Source organism: Pteropus vampyrus, unplaced genomic scaffold (genome assembly GCF_000151845.1).
Source record: "Pteropus vampyrus isolate Shadow unplaced genomic scaffold, Pvam_2.0 Scaffold219, whole genome shotgun sequence".
Classification (NCBI taxonomy): domain Eukaryota; kingdom Metazoa; phylum Chordata; class Mammalia; order Chiroptera; family Pteropodidae; genus Pteropus; species Pteropus vampyrus.
The window spans coordinates 824,803-831,167 of record NW_011889000.1 but is presented as its reverse complement, the minus strand read 5'-3'; positions in this window follow the sequence as shown (position 1 = coordinate 831,167).

Genomic DNA, 6,365 nt, shown 5'->3' with positions numbered 1-6,365 from the left:
TTTGGCAAAATTAAAAATCGACAGCATAATATTGTTTCCTCTAATTTTCGAAGGTGTTGATTTTACCGATCTGGTTAAATGCCAGAGTCTGGGAACCACGAATCTCAGGTGGATTGTAAATAGGAAATGAGGTAATATGAACATTATACTATTATAAAATTATATTAAATAGATTAATTTTGCCCCAAACCTTACTACATATTAAGCATCAGAAAACAGACAAATATGAGAGAGAGATGGCAAATAGATGAATACTATTAACTCTTTTCTCATGTGCATCTCTGCGGCTCCTGGCAGAGCATGCTTGCCCATAGCCCTTTTGAAAGTAGAGATCTCATGTTTTACTCATGATTACATGTTAAAACCACAGCCAGTTAAAACAATCCAAACAAAAAGCCCAGGCGTTTTCATGATTTGCGGAGGTTCCTGAGAATTTCGAATATGTGCAGAAAATTCTGACATCCTTGAACAAGTTGGTCGGTTACATTGGAGTGCAGTTAGAGACCACATGTAAAAGGGAAAAAGTCTTGGAGCAGAAATTCAAAAACCTGGATTGCAATCCCTGTTCTGCCTCTAATTATGTGAGTAAATTAGTCTCTCTGGGCCTTAGTTTTCACATTTGTAAAATTAGGGGTTACAGTAAATGATGCAGAAGGTTTAGGATCTAGTCACCTCCTTCAGGCGATGTCTTTGTTCAACATTCCCAAGACCAGTGGGGCCACCTCCTTGTGTCCTCCCTTGGCCTATGCACATCTTCTTGCACTATTGACCGATCAGTGACTCGTAACCTTTATTGAGGGCCTGCGTTGGTGCTTTATGAATGACTCTCTCCTTTATAACACTATGATATTCTTTTTGCCCCATTTTATAGCTCAGCGAGGTTAAAAGTTGCTGAGAGTGCTGTATTTGTCAAGATTCTCCAGAGAAATAGAACCAATGTTTTGAAAGGTCATCATGTGTTTAACATAAACATAACACAGAAAGGAGAAACCATGAAGGATGGGATTAAGACATCTAAATACATAGAAATGTGAAATGTATACATTTCCAAAAATGCCATAAGATTACAAGGTAAAAAGGCAAACAGGAAAATATTTGCAACGTAGATGACAACGGAGAAATAAAGATGGGTAAAGAAAGTAGAGAGATCATTGATGTTCCTTAGGGTTTCTGGCAGAGGTTGCTACTTGTCCTCCAATGTCCATTTCCTGCTTTCACAGCGGGAACTTCAGATTTTTAGCTAAGAAAGTTGATGATCTCAGAACACAGACCACATCTCCCAGTGTCCCTTGCAGATAGGTGCAGCTAGCAACTTCCGTCTTGCTTTTTGAAATGTAGATGTGGTTGTGGTGTGCCCTTTTGGACCATGTAGAGTAGGTCAACATTTTAGAGATTGCAAGGCAACGAGATAGAGGAAGACTGAATCTCTGGTATCTTAAAGGGACAGAACTGCCATAGTAGCCTTAGACCACCACCCTACGGAATGCAATGTGGGAACATGTATCATTTTATCATGAAACATAACCATTGTGCTATTTCTATTAAAACACACACACACACATCACCGCCACCACCACCGCCACCGCCCCAAACCAAAAACCACCACTAGAGTGGAATTCTTTGGGCTTTTTAATTGGTTCACAGGGAGTGAATGAATTACCCTGACTTGGTGCCTGATTAAGTCAAGAGAGGAAACGAATTTGGGGAAATATCTCATAAGGAGTTGAACATTTGTTTCTGCAGAGAAAGACAGAAGTTAGGGATGATGAGGGGAATTTATTTGAGAGTTGTCTACACATTGCTGACCGTTTATGGGACTTATGTCCCATAATAGCTATAGGACCAGTGACTATTCCCAGGACAAGAGGATAGTAAGCAAGAGTAGAGAGGCTGGATCTAACTTTGGGGCACTCTTTGGCTAGGGAGGAGAAGAGATGGATTATCAACGGTCAAAACTTCAAAGAGACAAAGGGACAATTAAAGACGAAGGGATTAGTGTTTGGCCATGAGAGCACTAGGAAACCTAAGGAGCCCCATTTGGGTGCATGGTGTCAACATGGCCAGACTTCAGTAAGTCAGAGAAAGCAAGCTGTGACCCTGAGAAGAAATATACCTTCCGAGAAGAACTCATTGTGGTTAATTAGGTTCAAATTCATAACCAGAGTCTAGAAGCCCTTACTGACAGAGACCTGTCACGCACTTTGCATTTCAGAGAAAAGCCACAGACTGAGCTGTCAGCCTCCTGCACTGTGCTCCCGCCATCTGAGCCCACCCTTATAAAGAAGCTCCTGGCATCACCTTTCAGCCAATAGGATGAGACCGTCTCCATAAAATCAGAAATGCACAGCTATTTTCTCATTTGCCTCTTTACTGACCAGAGTGGCTTTGTAACAATCAGGACAGTGCCATTTGGACCAATCAGACTGTAAATTTGCATAAAAATGGACCAGTCAGGGATGGAGGTGGGACTTCCTCTATAAAAAAACATCCTTTCCTTTGTCTCTGCAGAGCCTACTTTTGATTTCCACTGGAGGCTGCATCCCCCAGGTTTGCAAACTGTTTATATGGGTAGTTTCTCTTTTACCACATCCCACACTGGGGACTCCTGTTGGCATTAGATTGGTACAGATAACTTCTGTTAACACAAGGCTTGGTAAACTGGAAAGAATAACAAACAGTCTAAACTCTGGCCTAAGCCAAGCTCCAGAATCAAATGAGCTTGGTTTAGGCCAGAGTTTAGATGACTTGTTATCTGTGCGGCTCTAATTTCTCTGGGTCTGTTCTTCATGAGCAAAATGGAGGGTTTCCTATTTCGTGGAATGATCATGGGGATCGAAGGAGAGGGTGTGTGTGGATCACGAGCATTCACGCCACCTTCCCCGTTTTGCATTCTTTCTTAAAAAGGCATTGCAATGTAATTATTTGGGGGTAGCGGAAAAAGGAACAGTTTAATATTAATAGTCAAAATATATCATTAAATGTATAATTTTGTAAATCCCCCCCGCCCCCACAAATTTGAAGCATCATCTTAAAAAAAAGAAGAAAAAAAAATCTGTCTTTCAGTCTGTGGCACAGTGAAGAAACAGCTTCATTGGAGCCAGGAAGGTCCCATTCAACAGGTGATAACCTCTTCCATTTATGTTGAAATTTACCTTTGCAAAGTTGTTCTATAGTTGTGATTGTATTCGATTCTGATGATGGGAGCAGAGGCAGATGTGGGATACTTATTTGGCAACTAAAGAATTAAAAAAAAAAAAAACACTTAGAAAAGGAAGTTATGATCTCTAGAAGCTAGCAAGGGTCACTTAGCAGTTCATGCTCAACAAACCTCATTTTCTTTTTAAAAATGGAATGGCCAGATCAGGAAATGCTATGGATAATGTTCATTTTGATGTTAGCAGGACATCTGACAGTTTCCCATCAAGTCTTTGTGGACAAAATGGAGAGGAGTAAGTTGAGTGAGAGAAGTTGGTGGCACCCCAAGTTAGACAATCAGCAGTTCCCCCACAATGCTGAGGACAGAGGAGCAGCTCAGTGCCCACCTAGACAGAGTGCTTCACTCTAGTGCCTGCCCCAGTAAATTTGTTATTGACAATTCTGTTAAAATCAAAGATGTCACAGTCAGCAGATCTGTAGTTGTCAAAGCTGGGAGTGATACTTAATACTTTAGATAGTAGAATTCATATTTTAAAAGATCTGGAACAATCTGTTAAAATAAAAAAAAATAAAAATAAAAGCAATCCAGGTACAGGATGGAGGAAATGGTGTTAAGCAGCCTGTGTACTATGGACTGTTTTCATCGGTACAAGTTCAACTTGAACAAAGAGGCTGATGCAGCCACTGGAGGAGGACGCTGCCCAGGCTGCAGCAGGGGCACGGGACACACATAGGACTAGTCGATAGAACCGGGATGTTCCCTCTGGGGAAAAGGATACCAGCTCAGGCAAGAGGTGGGACTGTTTTCACAAAAAGGAAGCTGGTTATGCAGCAGAGGGAGTAGCCTGTGGCTGCAGCGGGCCGAATTAGGACCCAGGGAAGGTAGTTACATACAAGGAAGTAGATTTGGGTTCAACTCAAGACAACTTTCTAACAATCTGAGCTGTTCCACAGTGAGTGGGGCTGTTTTTTTGAGGTTATGATTTCCTCATCCATGAAACCACTAATGAGTAAATAACTTACTTGTTATTGAAGATATTTTCAAAGGGTTTTGTAGGTGTGGGAATTTGGACACAATGACAGTTATGAGCATAACTGATTTCATTCCTGCAACAACACTTAGAGGTAAGTATTGTCTCCATTTTGCAGATAAGGAATCTGAGATGCCAACAGGTTAAGTGACTTGCCCAAGGTTACTCAACAGGTAAACTCAGGCCCAAGCCTTTTATCGCAGCCCTTATTCTCTCCCTTTTATTGCAATCCTACTGTTTTAAGATGGAAACGACCTCAAGCAGGCTCTTTTATTTCCTCTCCCTCCTTATCTTTCAGAAAGGTTGAAAGTGAGGCAATAGACTAAGTTATTTAAAACTCTTCTCTACTCTACCAAATAGCCCTACATAAATAGAATGTATTTTCCAATTAAATTAACCACATATTTTGAGCAGATAATACATGCTCGTGGTACAAAATTCAAGTTATACCAAACGGTGAGCAGTGAAGGGGAAATTCTCTTCTCGTATCTTTTCCCCAGCTACCTATGTAATCTCCTTTCTAGAAGACAAACAACGCTAACAGGTTCTCGTGTATCCTTCAGGAGATGTCTTTTCTATACATATACAAGCAAGAACTGGTGTATATATTTTTTCTCAAATAGCAGCACGCTTTACACAGTTCTACAGCTTACTTTTACACTTGTTAATATATTAGTTTGAGTTATGTGAAATTACCAATAGTCTACCATTTTGACCTACAAAACATGTGGGAAGTCTTTCAATATCAGCACTGAGGCAGCTGCTTCAGTCTTTTTTTTTTAAATAAATAAATAAATAAATAAATAAATAAAGTGTAACCCTCAGACAACTTCACAAATCCTAAGTGTACACACTCCTGTGGAACCAGCACTCACATCAATAATTAGAATAATACCAGCACCCAGAAGACCCCTGAGGTCCTTCCCAGTCACTACCCCATTTTTATTTCTCTGTAAATGGAGTCATCCAATATGTACTCTTATGTGTCTAACTTTTTTTATTGGTTACACGAGTCCATTTTTAGAAATCTCTTACCTTGTTTAACCCTATCGGTGCCCAAGTGATGGACATTAAGGCTGTTTAAAATATTTTGCTACTACAAGCAATAGGAGGGATGAAGAATCTCGTAAATATAATGTATTTAAAAATATTTCGTGATGTGAAATTTCCAACACATACAAAGTAAAGAGAAAAAATGGACGCTCAGCTTTGGCAAGTATTAACATTCTGCCATTCTTGTTGAATGTATTTTTAGAGAAATGTGGGGGCTTAAAAAATTATACTTTTCCTCCCATTTTCTAAGTTTTTCTAGCTGGGCTAATAATAAAATTAAGAGATAGATTAACAGGAGAAAACAAAATTTTAATACATGGGCTTGGGGAATTCACATAGGTATGAAAATTCCAGAGAAAGTGAGGCAACATGGCATTTTGGACAAAGGAGAAAAGCGGGGTACAAGGTCTTGGATTTTATTTTATTTTATTTTTTAATATATTTTAAAATTAATTAATTTTTATGGTGACATTGGTTAACGAAATCCGGTGTTCAGCTCAACATTTTAACACTAAGGCACATATATGTATTTGCATGTGTGTTCGCCTCCCATAGTTAGATTTCTTTCTATCACTACATATCTGACCCCCTTTACCCCATCTATTTTCACCCTCCCTGCTCCCCACTCCCCTCTGGTAACCACTAGTCTATAGTCCATGTCCATGAGTCTCTGTTTGTTTGTCCTGTTCATTTGTTCTTGCTTTTAGATTTATATCCCACATATAAGTGATATCATGTGATTTTCAACTTTTTGTCTGACTTATTTCACTTAGCATGATTATCTCGCGGTCCATCCATGTTGTCGCAAATGGCTGTATTTCATCTCTTCTTATGGCTGAGTAATATTCCATTGTATATATATACCACAGCTTCTTTAGCTAATCATCTATCGTAGGACTTCAGTTGCTTCCATGTCCTGGCCGCTGTGAATAATGCTGCTATGAACATTGGTGTGCAAATATCTTTTCGGATATGGGTTTTCAAGTCTTTGAGGCAAATACCCAGTAGAGGAATTGCTGGATCATATGGTAGATCAATTAGTTTTTTGAGGAAACTCCATACTGTTTTCTATAGTGGCCGTACCAATTTGCAGTCCCACCAGCAGTGTATGAGGGTTCCTTTTTC